We start from the raw sequence: 23,144 nt of genomic DNA on the forward strand, positions 1-23,144 counted from the left end.
ACCAAGCTCAAAAGATTGCTCATCACTGGCCTAGATTCAGTTGTGCCCCTAAGTTGGTTGTAGAAACTTACCAACCCATCAACAATAAAAAAGTCATGCATTTCAGAGCTGCAGATAAGGGACCATGGACCTGTACAGACTTCAACAGCCTGCAAGTCAGCAAGCCTAGCTCTGGAGGATACTAGCAGGTCTAGGGAAGCATCACTGCCATTATGCCCATAAATACAAATGACATGCAGGCACATAAGCCAGAAAGGGGTGAAGTACAAAAGTAAAAAAAGACCGGGGCAAAAAAGAGATATATCAATTAGAAATTGCTACCAATAAATGCTTAACTTTGAAGCCAACTGTACTGAACAGAAGCAGTTTCTAGGCAACAAACTTTAAAGTGCCATTCAAGTTCGGTTTGTAAACTAGTTATTTATCATCTGCTGGTCCCAGCACTGTCCTAACCACTGAGGCTATCAGGAAAGTTAAGTCCCAATCTAGACAGACTGTGCACCTCTGGTACACTGCTCCCTGAGGGTCATCAGTATCAGGTGGCTGCCCTGAAAACTATCTGCATCTGACCGTAACTGACAACAAATCCCACTGGGCATGTCTTCTGGAGAAAGAAACCCAAAAAGAAAGTCACATAATTAAAGGAAGCCAAGATTTTGTGGTTCTTTTTTAATGTGTTGTTCAAAGACCATTAGGTAATTGTCTAAAAACAATTAGAATTCACTTTTTTTTTTTTTTACTGATTTTTAGAGAGAGGAGAGAAAGAGAAGTATCAGTTTGTTGTCCCATGTAGTTGTGCACTCATTGGTTGACTCTTGTATGTGCCCTGACCAAGGATTGAACCCTTAACTTAGGCATACTGACAAAATGCTACCCAAACTAGCTATCTGACCAGAGCTAGATGTCACACTTTAAAGGAAAAATGTCAGGAAAATATAACTGCTTGAAATATTTGGAAATAATGTAATTTAATAATGGCAAAACCCTAATTCACAGACTACCCAAGTATGCTGCTGGATGAATTTCATTAACTGACCTTAAACCTCAACAGAAATCAAATATGCAGAATCACTTAAACGGTAACAACAAAAAAATAGACTAAAAACTCCAAGATGTTACTGCTACTACTCATTTGTCAGCAGAAATGTGAACCACCATGTGAAGGAAAAGATTTAGGAAATAATAGTTGACCCTATTAATGACACTGTAACAATAACATACATGCCAACGCTGTAAGTTCTCCATTGTGAGTCCTAACCTTCCAAAGCAGCAGCAGTTAAGTCTGCAAGCTGAAGAGAAGAAGATTCACAAAGTCTGCAAGAGAGACTACCATCCACTTGCCAATTTCAACATGATGCCATCCCTTCTAACATTTCAAAGTACTCTCTGGCATACTTTGAGTGAGATGTCTAAGGTCATTTAATCACTGGATTCAACTAGATCTATGATTTCAGATTCCATCCTCCCTTTTCTCATTCACTGTCCCCTCACCCTCCACTCAACAGTGGACTGACTCTCCTTCCTCTGGATTCCTTACAGCTCTTTGTACCTGACTCCTATGGCACTCAACCTACACTGATGTATAGTAAAATTGTGTGTATATTTGTCTATCCCTCTAACAATGTAAATTTCTATGAGACAAAGAGTCTGTCAGTGTAGAGCTATTTAAGAAGGTGGTCAATAAATGAGTGTTGACTTGGTTCACCTTTATAATCTGAGTCCCGATCTTTTCCTTCAAAGTTGCTTTCAAAAGCACACTGCCAATTCCTCAAAAAGTTAAACATAGAGCCTGACCTGTGGTGGCCCAGTGGATAAAGCGTCAACCTGGAAATGCTGAGGTCGCCGGTTTGAAACCCTGGGCTTGCCTGGTCAAGGCACATATGGGAGTTGATGCTTCCAGTCCTCCCCCTTCTCTCTCTCTGTCTCTCCTCTCCCTCTCTCCTCTCTCTCTCTCTCCCTCTCCTCTCTAAAAAATTGAATAAATAAAAATTAAAAAAAAAACCTTAAAAAAAAAAAAAAAAGTTAAACATAGAACTGCCATATGATCCAGCAACCCCACTCCTGGGTATATCCAAAAGAATTCAAAGCAGGTACTTGAAGAGATATTTATACACCCATGTTCAAAGTAGCATTATTATAATAATTATTATTGTAAGGGAAAAGAGGGGAAATAGATGAGACTTCTGCATGTGCCCAGACTGGGACCCACCCAACAACCCCAGTCTGAGGCTGATGCTCAAATCAACTGAGCCATCCTCAGCACCCAGGGCCTGCCCTTGAACCAATTGAGCCACGGCTGGGAGAAGGGAAGAGTGAGAGGAGGGGGAGGGGAGGGGGAAAGAAGCAGATAGTTGCTTCACATCTGTGCCCTGACTGAGGATCAAATCTGGGGTGTCTGCACACCAGACCAACGCTCTATGCACTGAACCAACTGGCCAGGGACCAAAACTCAAATATCCGTCGATGTCTGAACAAAATGTGGTATATAAATACAACAGATTATTCACCATCAGTGTAATTCTGACACATGGACAAACCTTAAAGACATTATTCCAAGTGAAATAAGCCAGACATAACTGACAAATATTGTAAGAGGTCACTTCTATGATGTAGCTAAAGTAGTCATCTTCAGAGATGTAAAGTAGAAAAGTGGTTGTCAGGAGCTGGTGGAAGAGTTGTGTATTTTTTTTTGTTGTTTTTTTTTAATTTATTTATTTATTCATTTTTAGAGAGGAGAGGGAGAGACAGAGAGAGAAGAGACAGAGAGATAGAAGGGGGTGAGGAGCTGTAAGCATCAACTCCCATATGTGCCTTGACCAGGCAAGCCCAGGGTTTCGAACCCACGAACTCAGCATTTCCAGGTCAACGCTTTATCCACTGCGCCACCACAGGCCAGGCTGAGTTGTGTATTGTTTAATGCAGTGGACCCCAACCTTTTTTGGGCCACGGACCGGTTTAATGTCAGAAAATATTTTCACAGCCTTTAGGGTGGGACGGATAAATGTATCACGTGACCATCAAGAGAGTCTGAGGTGGATGTAACAAAGAGAATCTGGTCATTTTTTAAAAATAAAACATCGTTCAGTCTTAAATATAAATAAAATGGAAATAATGTAAGTTATTTATTCTTTCTCTGCGGACTGGTACCGGTCCGCGGCCCGGGGGTTGGGGACCACTGGTTTAATGGGGACAGAATTTCAGTTTGGGAAGATGAAAAAATTCTAGAAGTGGATGGTGGTGATGATTGAACAATGTGAACATACTTAATGCTTCTAAAAATGGTTAGGATACTAAGCTTTAAGTTTCATATATATACAGATATATAGTTATGTATCTATATATTTTTTAATAACAATTAAAAAAAAACAATGTTTCTTCTGTTTACTATCCTTAGACTAGACGCAGCTGAAGTGTCGAGTTAAGAGCATGAACTCTGCCCTGGCTGGACAGCTCAGGTGAATGGAGTGCACCTGATGCACAAAGGTTGTAGGTTTGATCCCAGGTCGGGGCACATACATGAAGAGATGGGCGTTTCTCTCTCTCTAAAATCAATAAATAAATTAAAAGGAAAAAAAATAAGAGCATGAACTCTGGAACCAGAATGCCTGCATCAAGATTCTGGCTTGACCACTATTCATATGCCTGACCTCTGCATGCCACTCATCTTTAAAACACGGATTCGACAGTTCCACTGTACAGCATTGCCAAGAAGATTAAAATGGGTTAATAAATGTACAGTACCTAAGCAGTTCCTGGGACATGGTAAGGGCTCAATAAATGTTGAATTCTTATATCATTTAAGAAGACAGAGGGTACAGTTTGTTTGAAAAAGCATGTAACTATCATTTTTGTAAGAACTACAGCAAGCGACTTAAAACTCTTGGTTGGGAGTTAATGAGAAAGCCTTTTTAAGGCACTGTACTAAATTACTGAATGCTGTGAACATTCAGCATGAAAAGATTAAACTTCATTCCAGTCTACCTGAATCATTACCAGCTAGAAGCAGCGGTCATTGGAACTTGGACATGAGCTGCAAAGTATAGAACGGTGACAATTCCAGTGCCATGCAGACTTTTCCTGGATGTGGACTTTTCCTGGACTCCTGCTCCCTGTGACAGCTCCCAACAGACTGAACTGTGGTTGGGTTGCATTTTTCAGGGATTTGGCATGGTGATGGGGCCAACTTGGACTTGGTGAACATGTTAAGGACACTACTCTTTTATGGATTCTTGCTGTATTGGCCAAGAGTTTGCTTAAAGGCTTTTAATCACTGTAAAAAAAAATAGAAGACTGGATAAAGAAGATGGGGCACATATACACCATGGTATACTATTCAGCTAGAAGAAATGATGATATCGGATCACTTACAGCAGAATGGTGGAATCTTGATAACATTATGCGGAGTGAAATAAGTGAATCAGAAAAAAACAAGAACTGCAGGATTCCATACATTGGTGGGACATAAAAGCGAGACTAAGAGACATGGACAGGAGTGTGGTGGTTACGGGGGTGGGAGGAGGGAATGAGGGAGAGGGTGACGGAGGACGATCTCTCTTTGGGTGATGGGTATGCAATAGAACTAAATGACAAGATAACCTGAAAATGTTTTCTTTGAATATATGTACCCTGATTTATTGATGTCACCCCATTAAAATAAAAATTTATTCATATAAAAATAAAAGATTAAACTTCAACTAAAACTCACATCTGCTTTACAGTTCTCCAGTATCTGGTCTGCACTGATGACATGAAGAGAATTATGCTTTCCAGGAACCTTATCCAATTACTACACACCTCCTGCCTTAAAAAAGAAATCTTACTCTTTAATTATAAATCTTACCTTCTTAATTACAAAATGCAATCTATCTAGGATCTTTAATTGTGACAAAGTACATAGTATATAATACTGATACTGGGACAGGCAAGAAGCATTTATGAAAACTCCCAGGACAATCCATCCAGGTTCTTACTTGAATCCTTAAAGCCTATGCAAGGACTTGAGACCCCCGTGCATCAATAAACAACATATTCTCTAAAGGCAAGAATCAGGCCTTCCCTTTCCCAGCATACAGCACAACAAATAAGTGGGAATAACCATGTGTTAACCTCTTTCCTGAGGGATAAATCCTCCACTATCCCCACTATCTTTGTCAACTAACAGCATCAGAAAAAACACCCAGGTTTTTAGTCTCCAGACCAATTATATTACAACCACCATTAACTCAACTAAAATGCTACAGTTGCCACTCCTACATCCTTAGCTGAGAAGGTGAAGTTTACTCTCTCTACATGTGTCTAGCACAGTGCACCATGCTCTCATTCCAACTCAGCAAAACAAATCTAGAATTTAACAAGTTCAGACAGTTTACCAGAGGGCTTGCTTGGATGTTAGTAAATAAACATTTCATTCAATGTTTATTTTCTCATAAAATTATCAAAAACACTGGATTTATTAAGAAAAGAGATTATATCAAGTCAGAGCAAAAATCTCAATTAAAATGGTTCATTAAACCTGAAATGTCCTAAGGAAATCCCAATAAACGTTGGAGGGACACCACTACATGTCACAAACAATGCTATACTAATCCTCAACTTCACCCTACTTTCTGTAATAAAACAAGGCAAAAAAACATTTTATTTTACAGATTATAAATAGAAATGGATCGAGATATTGTACAGAATTACATAAAACCAGAAGACTTTTCAAGAACACGTATAGTTACTTAAAATGCAACTTATTTCTTGGTGGAATTATAGCTTATACAGAAAAACCACCGTACAAATCAAGTATTTAAAAATGAAGCACAGTATTTTATATAATGTATAAGTTTTTAAATAAATCACGTTTTACAGACAATTTTAATATAAAATCCAACCTTCTTTTTCTAAATCTGAGTCTTGTGAAGAGCAGAAGCTTCCACAGCCTTTCCATGGTTACTAGTGTTTGAAGTCCCAAGGCACCAAAACAGCGGCTTGAATCTAACCACCCACCACCGCTATGGCTCAAAGGAAGGCCCACACCCCTTAGAACCGCGGTAACTGAACATCAGGGGAACTCCAGAAACGGCTGTCCCCGACTACATTTATAATCTCTGACGACTTTCTCGGTCCCTCGTCCCACCATGGTCACAGACGAGCAGCATTCGACCGCAGACTTCAACTAAGGGACCTTGAGCACCTCACCCCCAAAATTACAACCAAGAGGGTGGCGACGACCCATGCTCCCACTCTTCAAGCTGCACAGTGCCATTCCCACTTCAAGGACCAAGGAAGAGACAACAACTCCAGCATTAGACCCTCTTGCCCCAAGCAAAAGGCACCGCGAAGCCAACAGAGTAGATCCTGGGACACTACCACAGCTTAGGTCGGCGGGGGCTCCTCCCACCCCCGAAGACGTAGGGCGGGGCAAATCTAGGCGCCGCGACTCCAAGCCTGAACCGACAGCGGGCTTTTCCGAGCCCCGCCTCACTTGCCAAGGAGGCGGAAACCGGGGGGAGGGGAAGAATGGCCAGGAGGCGTGGCATCATGGCTCCGTACGGCCTCTCGGGCCAACCGGATCCCGAGAAGGCGGAGGAAGGCAGACTTCACGCCCCCTCCCTGCCACGCTCCGAAGACACGCGCGGGAGACCCCCCTCTCGATCCATACCCCAGCAGAACGGTGTCCGGGCACCCAGACGAGGCCCCGCCCCCCCGGGAAGGACGGCAGGGAGTCACCCACACACAGCACTCTGTGGAGGAGCAGCCCCGCCCCTCTCTCCACAATCGCACGCGCGCGCCGACCCCGCCCCTGAGCAGCGGCGCGAGAGCCCGCCCTCTCCGCGCGCACCGGCACTAAGCTCTCCTCCCCCTCCCTCACGGAGCAACCCCGCTCCGCCCCCCCACCCCTCACACAGCCACACGCCTCCCGCCCGCCGGCTCTACGGGAAGCCAAGGAGGTCAGTCCCCCGCTTAAAAATACACACCCTCAAGTCCCGCGTTACCCGCCACCAGACTCCCCGGCCTGGCGTGCTCTCACCGCAAAGCTGCTTTGGCAGCTCCTTACTGCGTGTCCCTCCCAGCGTGAGCCTCAGGCTCAGCAGGGAGGCCCCGCGAATGGCGCAGGGCGCAGGCTCGCTGAAGAGGACCAGCAGCCTTCTCGTCGCGAACGAAGCGGTCGCAGGCCCCGGCGCCCAGACTAGGAAGGAGAGGGAGGGAAACTCTGAAGGGGAAGGGGAGGGGGAAGATGGAGAAACCGTCTCCACCACCTCTACCGCCGCGGCCGCTTCTCTGTTACCCGGGAAATCCCGCCCACTCCGCCGGCCCACCCCTCAGAGGAAAGACTGAACTACGCTCCGCTACAGGCCGGATAACCCGCCTGTCAAAGGTTTAGCCAATCATTGCACAGTGCCTGCCGTCTGCCCGCCCCACCCCCCTCGGCAAGGAGGGGAGGGGAAGCCGCTCACTTTCTCCACGCCCCTATTGGCGGGGAGCTTCCCGAACTCAACCTCGCCTATTGGAGATGAATTGCTGAATCCCACCCCCAAGCCGCAACACTATTGGAAGAAGCGGGAAAGCTTTTCACGTCTCATTGGAGGACTCCCCGATGCCCCGTGCCGTCTCAGCCACAGACCCAACAAGTCAGCTCTCGCCCTCGTCGATCGTCGCATTGGAAGGCTACCCCTGGCTCTCCCAGTGCCCTAGGAAGGTAAGTAACCAATGCGGGGTAAAATGTCCGTGAGAGAGGCTCCTCCTACCACACTGCCAAGACAGGCCCCGCCCACAGTCATTGGATTGGATAGCTCGCGCCCGGTAGGAACCCCTATTGGCCGGTATGCCTGTCTAGGAAGGAGCTGACTCCGCCCCACGCGAGGAGGCTGAACCTTAGCAGTCCTTTTGTGGAATGTTTACACTAGAGACTGAGGGCAGAGTTCCAGAGCCCGAAACAGGAGGTGCCACTTAGCTCCACAGTCGAGATCCTATCCGTTGGATTTGAAGGGGAGAGGCAGCAGCATTACCACTATGGATGACTACCTCTTACAGAAAAAAAGAACCTCATCCTTCCTATCCCGTTCTCTTTGCAATTTACATTTCCGCACGCTGCCTCCTTAAACACAAATATCCGGAGCTACCGACAATTTCTTTCAGTAAGTAGGGTGCACAGTTAAGACCTGGAGACCAAAGCCCGAGAAATAGCCCCAGGGGTCTGCTAATCCGCATTACACTTAAAACACCGACACTCCCAAAACCTGAATAAGTAGTCTTAAAAGAGCGGAGATAATCAAAATGAAGGCAGGGCCCTAACAGCCAGGGCCCTGACAAGCCTACGAAAGGCAGATCGTGAAGCATAAGGCACTCGCGATCTCCAGGTGGTTAGATCTAGAGGCATCCTCAGACTGGAAGAACTGAGGAAATAGATTAAACAGTCCATGGCATAAATAACCCTTCACCCAAACTTCAGGAAAAGGATAAAAATTAGAGCTGGGGACAAAAGATAGTAAGAACGGCTCTTCACCTCCTCCTTGGACAACAAGGGTTCACGGCAGTCCCTATGCCCTCTGTCGGTTATACTGTACTGCTTTGAACACAACGTGCTTGAAGTGCCTAGGTTGCTTTTATTTATTCACCAAATAGGGCGGAGAACTGATGCTAGCTTTGGAGGACGCTCACTGAGCGCCTAGAGAGGAAGGGGCGGGACTAGAGTTTTCCCGCTCTCTCCAGCAAAAAGGTTACTCCAAGAGTCCACTCTACAAGTGCCAAGCCTCAGGGAACCTAAGTCCTAACGTGTCCTCCCTACGCAATTAGACGGAGACGGCAAGGAAGGAGCGCTGGCAACAGGTGGGCCAGACTCGAAGAATGGCTTTGGGCCGCAAGGACAAGGCAGCTGTGAATCCCACGAGCAGCGGACAAATGGGAGCAGCTTCTCCGGGACCAAGCCCTGTCCCAATCCAGAGCTCTAAAATAAAAGTTACACCGACGAACGCAAACCCCGGGCCAAACCCTTAGAAAGTTTCGAGGAAGCGGCACTTCTGCGTAAGTGACCAAGGACTACCGTTAACGCTGGGTAGACCCCGCTCCGTGAACTGCGTGTCACATTGCGCTCCCACCTGACATGAACCATTTCGAACCCAAGCAGAATTCAGCCACCCCCGACTTCTCTGTCAACGGGATAAGCTATCCTGGATCTTGCCCAAGGCATTCAGACCAATCCTAGGTTGCTTAAAGGTTTTAGGTAAACACAACTAAAGACAGTGGCTGCCTTACGCTTGGAATAAACCACACTGGCAGCGTCCGCAGCGTTCTCACGGCGAACTTTATCAAGTCAAGGAGAGCAGGAATAGTCAGGGCGCAGGGTCAGAACTTTAGTACTTGGTCCGAAAGAGCTGATCCCGTTTCCTCCTCCCAACCCCTGCAGAAGACCTGTTGCTAAGCCCCCCAAATCCACTCCACCATCACCCCCTAACTTCATCATAAAGGCTACAAAACCGTGAACTTTGGAGGAATGGATCATTGTGTGTCTTCTCGGCTCTCCTGGCCCCGCCTTGCCAAGGACTTCAAGCCCAAGACTTCCCGGCGGGAGATAGCAAGGCGAGCCTCACCCATGTGCGGAGCGCGCACACCACTCAGGAGAGGGAACGGGGATGGACTTCCCTCATCAGGCTCGCTACGCAGGAGGCGGGGCTACCTACCCCACCAATCAGAAGTGGGGGGCGGGACTTTACTCCTCGCGTAAGCCGAGAGTATCCATCCTTTGCCCAGAAAGAAAAAAATCCTAAAACTTAAACTCCGGCCCAGCGTCCGATAGGCGGAGCTCGAGAGAAGGTCATCCCATCAATAACCGAGAAGGAAAAAAAGGAGTCTGCCCCAGCCAGTGGAAGACAAGAGAAGGCGGGCCCTCTGGAGGAGCCCGGTGTGGGTTGAAGAGCGAGTACAAGGCCCCGCCCCTCATCTCTCCTCCGCGCCGGTTGCTCAGGCGGTCTTCGGAGTAGATAGTAAACAGGGCAGGCCGAGGAGCAGAGGCAGGAGCGGCCGGGCGCTCGGTGGGCCCCGCCCCTGCACCTCGGAGGTGCTCCACCCAACCGCAGCGGGTAGCGCCGGCGCTCGCCTACCAGCCGGCGGCCGCCATCGCGACTGACAGGCGCGCCCCCGGGCCCCTCCCCGCCCGCTGATGCATTTCCTTTTCCCGAGTCCGAGCGTGGGGACTGTTTTCCCAGTTTCCGACCTTCACTGCCCCTTTCAGGCCACCCCTTCGTGGGCGCGCTAACACGCGGCGCCCCCGCCCCCTCGCAGCCGCGTTGGGGTGGGCGGGGAAGGAGGCTGCTCCTTGTTTGTGGGATCAGCTGGAGCACGGGTTGAAGCCACCGAGTTGCTGGAGCTTTTCCACCGCCTCCGACTCAGCTGGCGCGGGCTCGCGGCCTGGCGGGTTCCAGCGCCCAATGCCTGTTCTACTGCCACGGCTAGGGAGTTGGGAGAGCCAGAACCGGCGCAGGAGGCGCTTTCCGGCGGCCTCCCCGCCCCCGGCCACCCCTCCCGCAGGCCCGCGCAGCCCCCGCCCCCAGAGTCCATAACAACCACGGGCCCGCGGCACCCGCGGCTCTGGAGCGCGCCCACCGCCCTCCGCCAGTTTCCGTATATGAAACCCCGCGGCGGCGGCCGTACTCGCCTTGCGTGGTCAGCCGGGAAGCCGCGGACCCGGCTCGATAGCAAACTCCAGATCTCAACTCGCTCTGGCGCCGGGGCTCGGGCCGCTGCCCCTGCCGAGCCCGCGCGCCGCAGCCCGGGCTCGGCTCCAGTCAGTGTGCGGAATTGTCCCCTTTTTAATCTTTACAATAATTTTTAAGGTCTTTCTGGAGCAAGCGGTAATCCCCTCCTGCCCGCCACTTACCCAGTTCCCCGCCACAACCTACCGAAACCGACGGTTCGGTGAAATAACCTAGATAGCACGCCTGCGTGCCGGCGACCCCGGGCCGGTCGACCCCTCCCCACGGATCCGGCCCGGCGGGGAACGCACACTGGCGAGCGAAGGCGCTCAGAGCTCCTTCCCAGCTTGGCCTTGCCTCCCTCGGACCCTGAGCCTCCCCTAGATCTGCCCAGGCCCGCGGCGCCCGCACCGTGGCGGGCCGGCAGGACCGACCGGCCAGAGAACCAGCCCCCCAAACATCGGAGATCGGGGAGACCAAATTAAAAGCAGCTGTTTAACATACCTTGCGAGCCAAGCGAGGAGTCCTGAATGGGGAGAACGCCCCCCACGGGCCATTGGCTCCCCGGCGCCCGCGTCAATCACGCTCGGCCCGCCTCCTCCACTCGCCCCGCCTCTTCCCTTCATTGAACGCGCCCTCTGTCCAAAATAATAATAATAATAATAAATAGGTAAACTCGCTGCGCACGGGAGGCGTTTCTGTGGCCGAGTGCCCTGTCTCTCCGGCACCGCCATCTGGAGTTGCTGGAGTCCCTGGGGTCGGGGTGAGATCCTCTGGGACTTGGTCTGCAGCAGAGGCGCGGAGGAGGAGCCAGCAGGGCTTTCCCAAACCCGCTTCCTTCACTCGCGCACCCTATTCGGAACTGGGCGGAGGGAGGCGGTAAGGACACCTTAGGGACCCGCTGGAATGTCCCGACTACCCTAGCGGTGTAACCTAACCGTGTCTGACTAAATACGAATAAGCAGGAAGTCCTGTGCTGAGAGCAACAGGAACTCGTTCCAAGCACCTACCGTGGCTCAGACAGACACACTCATACTGCACTTGCTCCTGGGTGCGATTGCAGAGGCTGGGTGAAGGCCGAGTCTGTGTCCCCCAAGGGTTCCAGACCCAGCCGAGAAGCCACAGAAAGGGCCAGAGCAGGCTCTGTCCAGCTAGCTCAGTTGGCTCAGAAAGGCCAAGGTTGCCAGTTTGATCCTCGGTCAGGAAACATACATAAATCAACTAATGAGTGCAAAAATAAGTAGAACAACAGATCGATGTCCCTCTCTTTAACATTAATAAGTAAAAACAAAACAAAACAAAAAAACCGCCACAAAACAAAAAATCAAAAAAAACTACAGCAAGGCAAGAAATATATATATAAATAGGTATCCATAGGAGTTCAGAGCAGAGATATTCTAGAGGAATCGTCTTCATAGAGGAGGTGGTATTCAAGTTGGGTCTCTAAAAATTTTTTTTAAAATTTGATTTAGAGAGAGGGAGAGAAACACTGACTCGTTCCACTTATGCATTCATTGTTTGATTTTTGTATGTGCCCTGGACAGGGCTGGAACCCACAACCTTGGAATATTGGGATGAGGCTCTATCCAACTGAGCTACTGGGTCAGGGCTCAAGGTGGGTCTCAAATGATTTTATCAGGCAGAAATGAAGGGCAAGGCATTTTCAAGAAGGGCACAAAGGAGTAAGGACCTTCAAGTGGGGCTGTAGTCATGAAAATCAGGATTAGAAAGTACAAACTGAACAGCAGAGTACTTTAATATCTGATTAAGTCTTAGGCGTGCATAACAATGTGCAGGCAGTATGGTTATAAAACCACAGGCCCAAAACTATGGTTTAAGATACTCAATATTCCAGCATCTGGGTGGGTTCTGAGGGCAGGTTAAGTGAGGGGTACCTACAGGCAGCGAGGGGAGGCACAAAAGCTGTTGTTGTAATACTGGGTTTGGAGACTGCAGAGGTACATCTTCTGGTGGGAGAGCTAGGCAGTGAAAACCAAGAGGTTTATTTTCTTTCTCTCAGCCACCTAATCCAGAAAGCCTTCCATACCTTCAGCAGCCCTCAAGCCAAAGCTCTGACTCAGATTCTTCTTCGAATTATTTGCAGTGTTTGTCATAACTTTCAACCAAAAGGAGTTTCTGAGGGGCAGAGGCTACCTCACATGTCTGTGCTCAACAGAGCTGAGCTTGAGGCCACGGCACAAAGGAAGAAAGACCTATAGTTTGAGGCACCCAGTAAAGGTGGGCAGTGTAGATGAGGACATGTGTCCAGAACGTGAAGGGCCCTAGAGTCCTTTGGGCACAATATGGGCCTGCTGGGGAACATTTACTATCTTGCTCTCCCCAGTGTATATCATCAGTTTGGCTCAAATAAACACAATAAATTTTTTTTTAATTGGGGGCCTGCTGTCAGGCTGTCCCAACAATTCAGTTGAGATGTAATAAAGATATAACCAGGGCAGTAGCAATAGATAAGCAAGAATGAAAAAGAAGAGACATGTTTGAGAAAGTCTGAAGGGCCTGACCTGTGGTGGCACAGTGGGTAAAGCGTTGACCGAAGGGAACTGGGTGTCTGATTCAGTGTGGGTAACAGAAGAGAAGGAGTCAGTGGCCTGGTGTGTGAAGAGGGAGAAGAACTTGAGACTCGTGGTTAGGTAATCATGTTAAATTCTAGATTTAACATGGCCAGTGACTGGTGGTGTATCCTTATGCAAGTTCCTTCCTCCCTCTGGGTCTCTTTTTACCCCTGTGAAATGGGGTAGAAATTGAAGTAGAAAGACAGGCTCTAAGGACCCTTCCCTCACTCAAGAGTCCACAGGGATCTGACCTGTGGTGGCACAGTGGATAAAGCGTCAACGTGGAATGCTGAGGTTGCCAGTTCGATACCCTGGGTTTGCCTGGTCAAGGCACATATGGGAATTGATGCTTCCTGCTCCTCTCCCCTTCTCTCTCTTTCCCCTCTCTAAAATGAATGAATGAATGAATTTTGAAATAAAGAGTCTGCAAGGCCGGACGTCCAATGGAGAAGGAAGCTCAACACTCAGGAGAGAGAGAGAGCAGGTGGAAAAAGATACTGATTTGGAAAGGGCAGTGGGTAGTACAGGTGCAGTGGGGACTAGAATCCGGGTGAGAGCTTGGTTGACAGAATCACTGAGGGAAAGGGTATGTTGGGGAAAGGCCAGGAGATAAGGACTGTGTATTCAGTGAGAGACCCAGTGCCTGGCAGGGCCATGGAGGTCAAGATTTGTTCTCAGAATTGGGGGCTCTGTAGGGTGAGGACCAGGTTTTACTTTATCAGAATAGGGATCACCTGATAGCAGATTCTTGCTCCATTTCCCAAAAGGCTGTGGCCTAGATGAAGGCACACCAGATACTCTGGGAACAGGACATGAGGCAGAGTGATAAGAGCAGAAAGAACATTAAAAATCAAGTCTCAGGCCCTGGCCGGTTGGCTCAGTGGTAGAGCGTTGGCCTGGCGTGCGGGAGTCCTGGGTTCAATTCCCAGCCAGGGCACACAGGAGAAGCGCCCATCTGCTTCTCCACCCCTCCCCCTCTCCTTCCTCTCTGTCTCTCTCTTCCCCTGCCGCAGCCAAGGCTCCATTGGAGCAAAGTTTGCCAGGCACTGAGGATCACTCTGTGGCCTCTGCCTCAGGCGCTAGAATGGCTCTGATTGCAGCAGAGTGGTGCCCCAAGATGGGCAGAGCATCGCCCCCTGGTGGGCATGCTGGGTGGATCCTGGTCAGGTGCATGCGGGAGTCTGTCTGACTGCCTCCCCGTTTCCAACTTCAGAAAAAGAAGAAAAAAAAAATTGAGTCTCATGAATCCCACTTGGTCTTTCACGGTCTCTGGGTCAGCCTCCTGCTCTGTACAACAGGATAACATAGCAATCTTTGCCCTGTTATGAAGGTCAAGTGCAATGATATTTAATACACCTGGTGAGGTTCTGAGCTCTTGTGAAGGCCAAAGGCCCAATTATTTGACTATAAGCCTGGACGGCACATGCTATACTGTGGATGAAATGACTTACTGAGAATTTACAACTAGAATAGCTATTCCCACCCAAGAAAACCAGGCTTCACTGATACTCTCTACTTTCCTAAGTGCACCACCCTGGTTCCTCTCTAGGACAAACCACTCTAATTCACCACAACAATTGAGCACAGGAGGCCTCTTGGAAGGAGACTAGCAATTGCTTCTGTTTATCAATGCCTGCATAGCACAGCAAGTGCTAGAATCTTTGGGAAAAGGAATAAATATGTGGTTTGGCAACACTGGCCGTCCAGCAGCATTGAAGGCTGCATCCATCCTACCCTTCTTTCCTGTACCCTCTCCATGAGGACAAACCAGTGAGTGGATGAGGGTGAGGGCCTTCCTTGGAGAAGTCAACATTGGGAAACCAGGTTCTGATTCCCAGGAGGCCTCCTCTGTGTTAGGGATGACTATCCTATTTGTAATTGAGAAAACTGTGGCTCCAAGTTGTAGAGTGACTTGCCCAAGTAACCAAGGCAAGTGTGTCTGGGCCCAAACTCTGAACTTGGAACAATCCCCCCTGTGCTGTCTTCACATACACTAAGGCCCATTGTCTAGACTGGGGCTTCTGGAGGAGAGCCTCCCTTTGTGCTCCATCCATTTCTTCCTTAATTCCAAGAGCAGTTTGTCTCCTCCAGGCAGTTCTAAATGATTTCTGGCCCTTCCAAAAAGATTATCCTTGAAGAAGCAAGATTTGTCATCCAGGCACACATACATGTGTCTTCCTCAGCTCCCATAAACTCAAAACTGTCACACCATCAGACACCCTGTGTCTCACAGACCCAGACATCTCACACTCACATCCCCCACCCTCATTCACAGAAAAGACTCAAGGTGCTGATGGTCAGGATTACTGAGACAGTGAAGCCCTGAACTTCAGTGACTTTGTTCAGGAAGATGTCCGAGCCAGGAAGATGTCAGTGCCCTGCTGACAGAGCCTCTTCCTGCTTCAGACCTACCATTGCCAGTTAGAGAACATCAAGATAATGGGGGTCTGAAGCTTGCTCCCCAGTCCCAACTGGAAGTGCCTGACAGGTTTAAGGGGAAAAGCTCAAGCTATTGTTCAGAATCCCTGTTTACCCACTTCTTAGCTAAATGTCTTTAACAGGTCGTTTATTTATCCTTCTGCTTTTCTCACCTGTACACTAAGAGTAAGAATACCTACTGCAGTGGGCTGTGAGATTAAAAACAAAATATGCCCAGCATTTTGTCTAGTGTTCTCAAACCTTTTACTCCTTAATCCGGTGGCCACTTCCTCTCCTCCTGGCCATTCAAATGCAAAGTTCCACCCAGAGCTGCAGTCTGAGAGGCCAGGGCAGGTCTACAGGACCAACAACCCCACTGTGTGAGGAAACTCCCATTTCTCTGGAAACCAGTTGGCTTTTACACATTCCATACTTCTAACTCCTGGGTGGCTTTGGAGGCTTGGAATCTTCTAGTGAAGATTAAGAATGCTACATACTGTGTTGAAACGTCTTCCCCTCACTGAGCATCAGTATGTTCCTCTTGATCACTTCTAGCCCAAATCTAGAAAACAGAACAGTATGTTTCCCAGGTTACCTTTGTTTTTGAAGTGTTTCCTTTTGTGTATCAGTTGTGATTTCTTTATCGATTTTTAAAACAGTAGGTTCCAGCCCTGGTGAGGACAGTTCAGTTCATTAGAGTGTTGTCCTGATATGCCAAGGTTGCCAGTTCCATACCCAGTCAAGGCACATACAAGAATCAACCAATGAGTGCATAAATAAGTGGAACAATAAATCAATGTTCTCTCTCCCTAAAATCAAAAAAGCCTGACCAGGCGGTAGCACAGTGGATAGAGCATCGGACTGGGATGTGGAGAACCCAGGTTCGAGACCCCGACGTCACCAGCTTGAGCACAGGCTCATCTGGTTTGAGCAAAGCTTACCAGCTTGGACCCAAGGTCGCTGACATGAGCAAGGGGTTACTCGGTCTGCTGAAGGCCCACGGTCAAGACACATATGAGAAAGCAATCAATGAACAACTAAGGTGTCTCAATGAAAAACTGATAATTGGTGCTTCTCATCTCTCTCCGTTCCTGTCTGTCTGTCCCTATCTATCCCTCTCTCTGACTGTCTCTAAAAAAACAAAAAAAAGAACCCCACAAAAATCAATTAAAAAACACCCAGCAGTTTCCTTTGTTTAAGTGGAATCTTAATTAGAGGCCTAATATGTAAGAGAAGGGGGGGGGGCTTACTTTGGCAGAAGCAGAGACAGCCTTCACCTCCCACTCATGCCTTCTTCCCTTCCCCAGAAAGACTGGTGAACCTACATTTATGAATCCTGTTCACTTATCTCACCACAGCCTGGCCTTGACTTCAGTTACCTCTATTAATCAAACTCCTTCCCAGGCTTTTCTTCATCGTCCCCATGTGTTGGTGGCTTCCAAGGGTTTCCCCTTTTCTTGCCCTCCTCATTCTTATGTTCTCATCCACTCCCAAGGATTCTAGCTTCTAGCTAAGTTAAGTTCCAAGTAGATATCTCCAGCCAAACATCTGCCTTAAACACCAAACTCCACTGGCTGCAGGCCACAGAACAGGCATTCATTGAAGGTCAAGGAGGCCCCACAGGATAAACTGGCTGACCTAGGTAGGCACAGGTGCGCATCTGGTCAGATATGAGGTTTGGACAAAATACATCAGTTTAGAGAAGTAGCCAGGTTTAGATGTGGGAGAGGAGTAAAGGAAGTGAACCTGGGGTGGGGGAGGGGTGCTGTGCACTTTGACCATCTTCTCTCAACATCTCACTGTCTTGCTTTCCTACTTTCATCTTCTCAGCTCTAACAACTACCAGGAATGTGGTGCCCTAAATTGTCGACAAGGAATCACTTCACCCCGTCAGCTGTGTCTACGTTGGCCTTAGCAGAAAAAAACATGGGTATGGTATTGACAACTGCAGCATGTAGCCTTAGCTGTAAAAGAAGGGTTTTTGAAAGCTGTGGTGTCAGGCAGAGAGAAACTGAACACTGCAACGGTTTCTGAATGCTAGATATCTAGTTGTGAAGAAGACCTCATCGTCTTGGGGGTTTAGAGCAGTGCTGTTGAAAACTTTTAACAGTCACAACTATTTTGTGATGGTAACTGTGGAGCAGATACTTCCCAAGAGAATATCTGGTTCCCAAGCTGGTGGGAGCTTTAGCTCCTTCCTGCCCTCGGTAAGCAGACCTGGTGAGTGGTGACCAAGACCTGAGACAAATCTATGACCTCGGCTGGGACTTCTGGGTCTGACCAAGACCTGAGACAAATCTATGACCTTGGCTGGGATTTCTGGGTCCTTAGCTGGTTCATTCCTTGATTATGGGTCACTCTGTCCCACATGGAGCAGCACAAAAGCCTTCAAGGACTACAGGTTGGTGAATGGATTACAGGGAAGACTTGACCTGTTTTCCAAATTGGGGGCCACATGGGTAGGTAACTGGGGAATATAGGGAAGTGGGAGCTGACCCACTAGGACAAAGCCCTGATGGTTCCTCATTCACTTTCCAACGAAGAACTAGACCCTCAGAGTTGGAGGGCCGGTGTAGGATTCTCTAATGTGGCCCCTTGTGTAAGAAAGGAAGCTAGGGCCTGACCAGGCGGGGGTGCAGTGCATAGAGCATCGGACTGGGATGCAGAGGACCCAGGTTCGAGGTCGCCAGCTTGAGTGCGGGCTCATCTGCTTTGAGCAAAGCTCACCAGCTTGGACCCAAGGTCGCTGGCTCAAGCAAGGGGTCACTCAGTCTGCTGAAGGCCCGCGGTCAAGGCACATATGAGAAAGCAATCAATGAACAACTAAGGTCTTGAAACAAAAAACTGATGATTGATGCTTCTCATCTCTCTATGTTCCTGTCTGTCCCTGTCTATCCCTCTCCCTGACTCTCTCTCTGTCAGAAGGAAGCTAGGACCTGGCATGGACTGAGTTGAGCTCAGTCACTCTAGAAAAGCTCCTGCCCACCTCCCTCCAGACCACTGATCTGTGACTCTCTATATGTGTGCAGATGTTCCTAGGGATGGGCAGCCATGAAGGGCAGGAGACCCATCTTCCTCAAGCTATGACATTAAAATAGTTCAGTTTCCCAAGGACCAGTCCCAATCTGTCCTTTATCTGCAAATGGTGACATGCAGATTGATTATGACAGGCCTCTTAGGCTGAGGATGCTGGAGCATCCTTCACCTCAGGAGTCCCATCCTAGTTGACAGGGATGGGCAAGATGACGGGACCAATGCTAGAGGGAGGACAAGTCAGGTGAAAAAATAGCAATCAAATTAGAAATGGGCCCTGGCCGGTTGGCTCAGCGGTAGAGCGTCGGCCTGGCGTGCGGGGGACCCTAGTTCGATTCCCGGCCAGGGCACATAGGAGAAGCGCCCATTTGCTTCTCCACCCCCCACCTCCTTCCTCTCTGTCTCTCTCTTCCCCTCCCGCAGCCAAGGCTCCATTGGAGCAAAGATGGCCCGAATGCTGGGGATGGCTCCTTGGCCTCTGCCCCAGGCGCTAGAGTGGCTCTGGTCGAGGCAGAGCGACGCCCTGGAGGGGCAGAGCATCGCCCCCTGGTGGGCACAGCGTCGCCCCCTGGTGGGCGTGCCGGGTGGATCCCGGTCGGATGCATGCGGGAGTCTGTCTGTCTCTCCCCGTTTCCAGCTTCAGAAAAATACCAAAATAATAATAATAATAATAATAATAATAATAATAATAATTAGAAATGGATGCCTGCATTAGCCTATTAGTCGCTATCCTGCGACTGGTTTTTCATCTTAGGCTTTCAGCCATACAGTCCAGCATGTATTGTGGGTTCTCTTGCTTTGCTCAACAAATCTCCTCTGTGAAAGCTTTGACTTCCTATGCAGATTCAAGACTTCTTCTCTGCATTCCCCTTTCTTTACCTCCTTTAACACCTAACACAGGTAGGCTTACACTGAGTACTGATTACCTCCCCAGTGGTAAGAGCTACAAGGACTATGGCAGTGGGGCTGTTGATTTCTTTTCCTCTCAAATTTGGAAGAGCTTGATTTGCTAACCTTCTAGAGAGTCAGGGGCATGGACAAAGACAGTGCTTCCCAAACTTAGCTCGTACTGTCACTCACTCATCTTATGTGGGCAGGAATCAGGAATCTGAACCTTTATAGAGCTCTTACAAGTGGTAACTGCGCCAACCCTCAGATGTGCAACAAGGCGCGTGTAATTTCTTAATTTACAGAGCAGTGGGTTAGTCTCTTCAAATGAATGACAGTTCAAGCCTACCTCCTCCAGATCTTTTATCATTTAATCATGTTTCCTACACATCACCAAACCCCAGCACCTCCAGTTCCTAGACTGCAGGTATCACTGTTCACCTCTTAGGTTTGCTTGACTCCAGGAGAACAAAGGACCACCCAGGGAAAGGACTGGCTTAATCATTTTCTCTACACTGCAACTCCTAAGTCGGACACTCCAGAAAAATTTGTTGACAGATTGGGAGGCAGATCCTTAGAGAGAATCTAGTGTTAAGAGTTACCAGGAACACAGGTACTTTGAAGTCAGATGGTCCAGGTTCTTAGCTGCAGATAAATTTTCCTGTGCTTCAGTTTTCTTCTGTCAATACCGACCGCAAAAGGTTGTTCTGACGGTGAATGAAGTAATACCTAGAGAGCCCTTTAAATATTTTATTTATTGATTTTTAGAGAGAGAGAGAGAGAGGAGAGAAGGGGGAGGAGCAGGAAGCATCAACTCCCATATGTGCCTTGACCAGGCAAGCCCAGGGTTTTGAACCAGCGACCTCAGTGTTCCAGGTCGATGCTTTATCCCACTGCGCCACCACAGGTCAGGCTAGAGAGCCCTTTAAACAGTCCCTGGAGCCTGACCAAGCAGTGGTGCAGTGGATAGAGCATCACCTTGGAATGCTGAGGACCCAGGTTCAAAAACCTGAGGTCGTCGGCTTGAGTGCAGGCTCACAAGCTTGAATGCAGGCTCACTGGCTTGAGCGTGGGATCCTAGACATAACCCCATGGTTGCTGGCTTGAGCCAAAAGTCCCTGGCTTGAAGCCCAAGGTTGCTGGCTTGAGCAAAGGGTCACTTGTTCAGCTGGTCAAGGCACATATGAGAAGCAATCAATGAACAATTAAGGTGCCGCAACTATGAGTTAATGCTTCTCATCTCTCTCCCTTCCTGTCTATCCCTCTCTCACTCTCTCAATATCACTAAATAAATAAATAAAAAACAGTCCCTCAACCATTAAGCACCAAGTAAATGTTAACTGCTACTGCTTTTTATTAAGGTCGCCCAATAATTTGCACACACTCCAGGCTAGAACTATCCTGACTGGGCAGGCTGTCCATAGGGAGTAGCTACATGGCATGGGGAGTGGTCCTATGTAGATAAAGCTCTTGGTTCCATTGTAAGAGAGAGACTCAAGTAACTCAAGATCTCCAACACACCTCATACCTGTGCACCCAATGGTATAGAGCAGGGGTCCCCAAACTTTTTACACAGGGGGCCAGTTCACTGTCCCTCAGACTGTTGGAGGGCTGGACTATAAAAAAAACTATGAACAAATTCCTATGCACACTGCACATATCTTATTTTAAAGTAAAAAAAACGGGAACAAATACAATATTTAAAATAAAGAACAAGTAAATTTAAATTAACAAACTTGACCAATATTTCAATGGGAACTATGCTCCTCTCACTGATCACCAATGAAAGAGGTGCCCTTCCAGAAGTGCGGTGGGGCTGGATAAATGGCCTTAGGGGGCCGCATGTGGCCCGTGGGCCGTAGTTTGGGGACCCCTGGTATAGAGTCCCTGGGAGACTGACCCCTTCGGTACTCGGCACACCTGAAGGCCGTCCCCAAGGAGGTCTTATTTCGGAGAATCAGATCCCAGCTCTGTCACCTGTCTAGTCTGCTACATGCAACACAAGCTCAAGATCGGTTACCTGGGATTTTAAGAACTATTTATACTCTGTGAGAGACCTACCGAAAAAACCCCAATAGTTTCAAAAGACAAAACACCATCTTGATCATTGAGAGACAGCAATGCAGGGAAGAGACTTTGCAAAGGCTTTGGGAACAGGCCAGTCCCAGCTCCAGTTCTAGTGTAAATCACTGTGACGCTCTGAACCTCACCTTCCTCCTCTGTATAGAAACAGAACGGGCGGGGGGGAGGCTGATCTCTTACTGAGTCATTGTAAGGTTTGAATAAGGTAAGGGGGGGAGCTCTGAGCATAGAGACTGACACCCCGCAAGCACTTGAATGGTGCCGGTTCCCTATTTCTTCCCAGAGCTAGTCATAGGATGTGGGAAGGCAGATTGCTTTCAGACCTGAAAGTCTCAGATACAGAGGCCCGAGGTCCCTCCCTGCCTCCCCAACCCTCCCAGACCAGCTCTGAGACCCCCTTCTCATCTTCTCACCCCCATACTGCTACTAAATCGATGAAACTAAAAGGTTTTGATTCAGGTCAGTATATTTATATGTAAATACAAAACTATCGGTGTAAGATATTGAATATGAACATTTACAATTATTTTCTGAATCTGACTTAGTCCATTGACATTAAATACAAAACAAATGAAAAGATTGTAAAAATCAGAACATATACATTCAAAAGCTTATTACAGTATAAAAAATTATTGAGGTCTGATCAGCTGCCAACCTCATCTGTGATGGGTTGATGGTTCAGGGATACCTGGGATTGCCTAGGGAATGCAGAGACCAGGGGAGTAGACTCCATTCCTGGCACATCAGACTGGGTGGGCTGGGAGCAGACAGGACAGGCTGAGGGAGTGGGGGAGGTGGGGAGATAGTCATTGCAGGGGCTGCCTTCCCACCAGGAGTGAAGCTTTTCATGGACATAGAACCCACCCATCTTGAGCTCCATGGTCTGGCACACTACCAGACAGAGAGATGGGCATTGGAGTGGACAGGGCCACAATGCATAGGGAAACAAACCTTTGGGCAGAAAGGAAAAAGGTCTCCTAGCCCCTTCTCCCAGGGAAGGATTCTTTCTCATATCTGGGCTCCTCCTATGTCCTTCTAAGACACTGTACCAATTGCTTTTGGCTCTGGCTGCTCAATGAGTTCATCTGGGAAGACTCCAATCCCTAAGGGACAGGGACAGAAAAGAGAGGGGCCTGGAATCACAGTGGAGGTCTATGACCAAAATTAGCAAAGTAAATGGAGAGAAACCATCAGGTAAGGGTAATCCATGCTGAACCAAACCAGTGTCACCACAAACCAGTATTCTTGGCTCCAACAGGTAGCGAGAATCCTGGAGAGATAAGCCATTGCGTAAGGATGAAGGCCGGTGACAGGACATGGAGTGGAGGGGGCCCGTGTCCTCTTCCACCACTCTGCGGCTGACAACAGGAGGCATGATCCTCACCCCAGCGAGTTCAGGATAAACAGGAGGGTATAAGAAGCAACAAAGCCCTGAAATGCAACACGGAGCCCCAGAAACTTCTACAAAGGAGTA

At 48.5% G+C, this 23,144-nt stretch overlaps 1 protein-coding gene across 6 annotated transcripts in view; it reads right to left on the reverse strand.

Annotated features, from left to right (window-relative positions):
• The window catches only part of SIN3A (SIN3 transcription regulator family member A), a 100,321-nt gene extending 89,061 nt beyond the window's left edge, over positions 1-11,260 (reverse strand). For 3 of the 6 annotated variants that reach the window (XM_066278240.1, XM_066278239.1, XM_066278237.1), the window contains exon 1: positions 7,016-7,259. The gene's annotated coding sequence lies outside the window, so the exon portion shown is untranslated. Of the gene's footprint in view, positions 1-6,962; positions 7,260-7,609; positions 7,671-11,180 lie in introns of those variants that run through there. The other 3 variants (XM_066278242.1, XM_066278243.1, XM_066278238.1) reach the window with 3 other exon arrangements.
• Between the last annotated feature and the right edge of the window lie 11,884 nt (positions 11,261-23,144).

Source organism: Saccopteryx bilineata, chromosome 4 (assembly GCF_036850765.1).
Source record: "Saccopteryx bilineata isolate mSacBil1 chromosome 4, mSacBil1_pri_phased_curated, whole genome shotgun sequence".
In the NCBI taxonomy this organism is placed as follows: domain Eukaryota; kingdom Metazoa; phylum Chordata; class Mammalia; order Chiroptera; family Emballonuridae; genus Saccopteryx; species Saccopteryx bilineata.